We start from the raw sequence: 6,031 nt of genomic DNA on the forward strand, positions 1-6,031 counted from the left end.
CCCATTTATCCCAAAGTCGCACCCAGAAATTTAATATTTTAAAACACATCACCGGTTTCTGCTTTACCTATGTGGATGTAGAATATGAATTTATGGTTTTAATCAAGACATTATTATTTTATGGCATATACCACCAACAATCACAAAATTCAAACAGAAATCTTTTGTCCCTGTTTTCAAGTTAAGCAATAAGAGTTCTTGAAGCTTTCTGTTACTCTAATTGGCAATTCACTTATTTTACTTCCCTTGGACTTTCCCACTATTGAGTCGTTCATTAAAACTGTCTGTAGCAGGCCCCTCCTGGGCCTTGTGGGCCGGGCAGCCATTTTGGGAAGAGCTTTGTTATGGTTGTGGGCTAGTCACCTTTGCGGGGCCAAGAAACTGGGGACGCATCCTTAGACGCCGCGTCTTGTCCTTGGCTGTAGCCCCGCCGCTGCTTGATTGGTAGATTCATGTGGCCTTGTTAATGATTGAGCAATGATGGAAATGGATCCAAAATAAAAAGTGACTTCTCTACCAAAGCAGTAGAAGATTCTTCATATCACCTTCTATTAGCTGAATTCATTTTTGAAGAAGATGCAAAACAAGTGAAATACAGAAAACTGAAGAGAAGAAAACCTCATTTTGGAACTTTCTGCTTGACTATTCCTAACCCCCTCTTTCTACTTGTTTTAATTTTGTTCTGAATTTATAAATATTGAAGACCAAAGAAATAGAATATACATATAGGAGCTTTATGCCAAGAAATTTGCCTTGAAAGCTCCTGTTCTGTGGAGGGAAAAGTGTATCAAGTTCCTGTCTGATTTTTTTTTAAACAAGATTTCATATCTGTTTAGAGTTTAGAGTTTAAGAAAATATAAATACATATCTGCACACTGTTTTTAGCAGTTGTGTAAGAATAATGACATTTATGTTTTAAGGGCTTTGTCATGTGGTTGTTTGCCACTGGAGTTGACTACTCAGAAGATCTTTTATAGTGCTTTAATATTATATTTTTTGTCTATCACCTTGATGACATTACTTGCCCACACATGAGGCCACCTGTCTGTGTAGCTATGACCTTGTTATGAACAGTTCGCACTCACTGTGCAAACGTCCATGTATTACCTATTTAAGCAACATCATAGTGCCATTACTCAAGGAAGTTGAATGAGGTGAGCATAGACATAGCTCTTTCCCCTTACCCCTTTTTTAAATGTAACAAATACTTTTTATGTTCCCCTTCCCCCTTCCCCTTTCCCCTTCCCCCTTTGGAAGCGAGTCAGGAACTAGGTAGTTTAGGATGATCAATTAAAGGGACTCAGAAAGTGAGCCACCCAGAGCCAGGCTTCTTTGTGCTTCATCTCAAGGCGTGCTGCTGGCTAGACTGCTTAAGCACCTTTTTAACAAGAAGACCTCGTGAGAGAGCCAGCTGATAGCCTCAAGGAGTTCGAAAAACAGGACCACAGAGGTGACACTCTGGGATCCTGGCCATGAGGTTGGATGCCTCACCTTGCTGAAAAGAGACACTGGACCTAAATGGCGCAGCATGACTTTGTTCCTGCTTGGCTAAATTTCTCAACACCACAGTCAGCTAGGTCACCTACATCCACCTTTGAAAAACACGGAGAGCACCTGCCCCGAGGAGAAGGTAGATTTGGAGTGAGCCGTCGTCAACACAATTCCTCTGATGGCTTTTTTAACAATGGGCCCCTACGAACTACAGGAGATTCCTGGCACCAGCCCTTCCTCTTCCGCCATGATTCTGTGGACTCTGGTGTCTCTAAGGGAGCATATGCTGGAATCACAGGGAACCTATCTGGTTGGCATAGTTCTTCCCGAGGTCATGATGGCATAAACCAGCGTAGTGGAGGTGGCACAGGGAACCATCAACACTGGAATGGCAGTTTTCATTCCCGGAAAGGCTGTGCCTTTCAAGAAAAGCCACCTACAGAGATTAGGGAAGAAAAGAAAGAAGACAAGGTGGAAAAGTTGCAATTTGAAGAGGAAGACTTTCCTTCTTTGAATCCAGAAGCTGGCAAACAGAATCAGCCATGCAGACCTATTGGGACCCCTTCTGGAGTGTGGGAAAACCCACCTAGTGCCAAGCAACCCTCCAAGATGCTAGTTATCAAAAAAGTTTCCAAAGAGGATCCTGCTGCTGCCTTCTCTGCTGCATTCACCTCACCAGGATCTCACCATGCAAATGGGAACAAATCATCAACTATGGTTCCAAGTGTCTATAAGAACTTGGTTCCTAAGCCTGCACCACCTCCTTCCAAGCCCAATGCATGGAAATCTAGCAGAATGGAACACAAATCAGGATCCCTTTCCTCTAGCCGGGAGTCATCATTTACCAATCCAATTTCTGTTACCAAACCAGTGGTACTGGCTGGTGGCACAGTTCTCAGCTCTCCCAAAGAGAGTCCCTCCAGCATTACCCCTCCAATTGAGATCAGCTCCTCTCGTCTGACCAAGTTGACCCGCCGAACCACTGACAGGAAGAGTGAATTCCTGAAGACTTTGAAGGATGACCAAAATGGAGACTTTGCAGAGAACAGAGACTGTGACAAGCTGGAGGATTTGGAGGACAACAGCACACCTGAACCAAAGGAAAATGGGGAGGAAGGCTGTCTTCAGAATGGTCTTTCTCTCCCTGTAGCAGAAGAAGGGGGGATCCTTTCACACTCTCTGGAAGCAGAGCATAGGTTACTGAAATCAATGGGATGGCAAGAATATCCTGAAAATGATGAGAATTGCCTTCCTCTCACAGAGGATGAGCTAAAAGAGTTCCACATGAAGACAGAGCAGCTGAGAAGAAATGGCTTCGGAAAGAATGGCTTCTTACAGAGCCGCGGTTCCAGCCTATTCTCCCCTTGGAGAAGCACTTGTAAAGCAGAGTTTGAGGACTCAGACACAGAAACAAGTAGCAGTGAAACATCAGATGATGATGCCTGGAAGTAGGCATATAAAGGCTCACAGTTAATCTGACTCAGTAAACTCAGCTTGTGTGTTTAGGGAATATACAAAAGAAATTGTTCTTTTCCTTTTCTTATGTTGTTGAATATTTCATGCACAAGGGAAATAATCATATCCCAAAGAAAGAGCAGTTGGCTTGTTTAGCTTTTGTTGTTGTTCTTCCCTGTTATCTGCTTAATAGAAGTTTGTGTGGTGGGAAAGATTTTTTAAATACACACACACAGTACATATGGGGCGATGCACAGGTGGGAGCTGGCAGTGCAGAGATGCAGAGAGAGAGGAGGAGACACTGGTCTGCAGCAACAGCTTCTACTACCAGCCCTTGGGGCACTCACCCCTGTGCTCAAGCAATCATTGTCAATGACAAAGTGACTATTGAAGTTATAATTGTATTAAATTAATGCTAATAATTTGGATATTTTATTTTATTTTTGGCTGCTCGGGTAACTTTAGCCCTTAACAAAGCATATGTGGTTTTTTTTGTTTGTTTGTTTTTGTTTTCTTTTTTCCTTTTTGGGTACAGCTGTAAAATATTTGGATATAGGAAATGTGTTATTCTTGCAGCCTTGATATTCAGGGTGGATTGTAAAATATAAACTTTTGTGATTTCAAAGATTAAGATTATTTTTATAACATTATTTACAGATTTAAAAGATGTGGTTATCACAAGTCTGTTGAGGGGAAAAACTACTGCATAAAATAACTAACTTGGAATAAATATTTTGCATCAGTTTAAAAAAAAAAAAACTGTCTGTAGCAATGTGCTGGCCCTGGTTTAGCATTCCCGATATCTATAATTAGAGGGAATTAAACACTTTTTTGCACTCAAACAAAACTTGTCTTTTGACACAATCAAATATCTGTCCCATTTTAAACCAGGATTAGTTGTGGGTTATGAGTCATTTAAGAATACAACACAAAAAGAAGCTACTGGGACTCTTTCCAAAGTTGGGGTGAATTTATGACACGTTTGATATTGACCAATTATTAAATTCATCACTACTGCCGGTAGGAAAAGATTTACTAGAACAACTAATGTAAAATGTAATGGAATAGATTAAGTCTCCTTATGAAATATTAATATCCACTAAATCTGGTAATTGGAAGTCTGTATTTGCAATCTCTCAGTTGTGGCTATTTCCAATTCAGGTTGCAGATGGTGGTTTCAGCTTGCATGCCCAGGAGTGCCAACACTGAAAATGAAGAGTTTCTGAGAAACATGGCCATTGCCCCATAGCAGGAGACCACACTGGGAATGACCATGGGCTTGAGCTGTGTGCGCGCACATGCATGTGCGTGTTTGATGAAGTCAATGTTGGGTGCCCAGTATTTCTCTTCAATTCTTATACCCCAAAAGAGGCTGGATAAGGGATTGGTTTCGGCTTCAGTGAACAGCAGGTGAGAAGGACATCCATTTTCCAAAGTGAGGTCATAGGAAACCACTTGTAAAGACTGTTAATGGTACACAGAGTTCACAAGGCGGCAAGGCCAAGTGTTTGGGCGGGTGTTAAGGGGAGCACATCTTTAGAAAGCTACTTGTGCACTTTAATTCCAGTGTCCTCCTACTCTGGGGGAGTGTTGGTGCTCTTTTCTCAAAATTATCCAAGTGTAGGATGAGCTCTTCTCTGGTCACTGTCTGCTAGAAGCAGACAGAGGTAAGGACTCCATTCCTTTCTTTGGTGGGTGTCATTAGAAAGCAGAGATGGGGTGGGGGAGGGAGCAGGGAGGGAGGAGCATATAAAAGGAGCATTGCCAACCTGGTCTCCACGGGGCAACCAGCTGACATGGGCAAGTCTTAGAAAAGTCAGGACTTGGAGCTCAGGGCCCTAGACGGTAGTAAGTGGGACTCAGGTCCTTACCCACCAGTTCCTACCAGTGCTCTCCAAGGACAGCTCTCGGGAGAACGGAGGTGTTCATTTTCTGGCAAACGCAGAATGGGTCCTTGTGTCCAGAAAGGGCCCTCAATAAAATGTCACAATTTGAACGTTTCTCTGGCAAACCCAGCAGGGGGGAATGTCCAAGGGAATGTGGATGGAGAGGGAGGGCAGCTGTTCCAGAGTTCAGGGAAACCCCGATGCAGCGACTCATGCTCTCTGGGGTTCATGGGGGCCCAGGCATGGATTCTACCCCACTTCTAAAAATGCCTGGCAGAGGTATCAGGCCACCTGCTCTCCATTTGGGAAAGAAATGATTTACTGCAGGTGGAGGAGGGAGGTCTCAGGGTACTGTCACTGGGGTCTGCTGTGGATCCAGACCTACAGACCTGCCCACACTGTGATGGGGGACAGGAATTTCTCAGGACACCTGAGAGGACACTGCTTCTCCTGAGAGGGACAATGTGGAACTCCCTAGAATTCCGTGGACTGTTTGAGAGAGAACTCAGCTACAGTTGCTCACAGGGAGGCTCCCTCTGGTCAGAGACATCAGGCCTTCCTCTGTCCCGGCTCCTCTCTCCTGGTTCTAACCCTGCAGGAGCCAGAGGCAATCATGGCAGAAGACAGCAGGCAATGTAGCAGAGCGGGTATTTGAAAATGAAAAGGAACATTTATTTAGAGAAAATGAAGACAAGAGCTTTGCGGGAGGGGAGGAGAAGGATGCCTGGCTCACACTTGGTGTTCTAAGCAATTTGGCTCTGGCCCCAAATCTGCAAGCCCTGTTCAAATATAGCAAAACACCAGAGTGTCTAGAATCTCCTCCCTAGCTTGACAGGGTCCAGCTTTCTATGGGGAACACTGTTCATGAGAGGGAATTCTGCAGACTTCCTCTCCCCATCTGTTCATGGGTAACTATCTACTCTCCAGAGAGGCTGGTACTTTGTCTCCTGCCAAGATGGACCATTTCTATATGTACTCCTCACCAGGACCCAGGAGGAGTGAGGTGTCTGTGGAAATGGGAAAAGGTATGTGACTGGACGGCAAATTTAAATACGGATGACACACTTGGAGTAAGAGGAGGATCATAGATAATGACTCTGACCTTGCTTGGAAACAGGGGATGTTAATTTTCAACAGATGTCTGAGGAGGAAGCATGCCGTTGACCCATCCATCTTGGGTGGGTGTGGGCTAAGCACCA

At 44.1% G+C, this 6,031-nt stretch overlaps 1 pseudogene; it reads left to right on the forward strand.

The window, feature by feature from the left end:
* Positions 1-1,460: 1,460 nt before the first annotated feature.
* LOC144254021 (vasculin-like protein 1 pseudogene) lies at positions 1,461-3,228 on the forward strand (annotated as a pseudogene).
* The last annotated feature ends 2,803 nt before the right edge of the window (positions 3,229-6,031 follow it).

This window comes from Urocitellus parryii, chromosome 3 (genome assembly GCF_045843805.1).
Source record: "Urocitellus parryii isolate mUroPar1 chromosome 3, mUroPar1.hap1, whole genome shotgun sequence".
Taxonomy (NCBI): domain Eukaryota; kingdom Metazoa; phylum Chordata; class Mammalia; order Rodentia; family Sciuridae; genus Urocitellus; species Urocitellus parryii.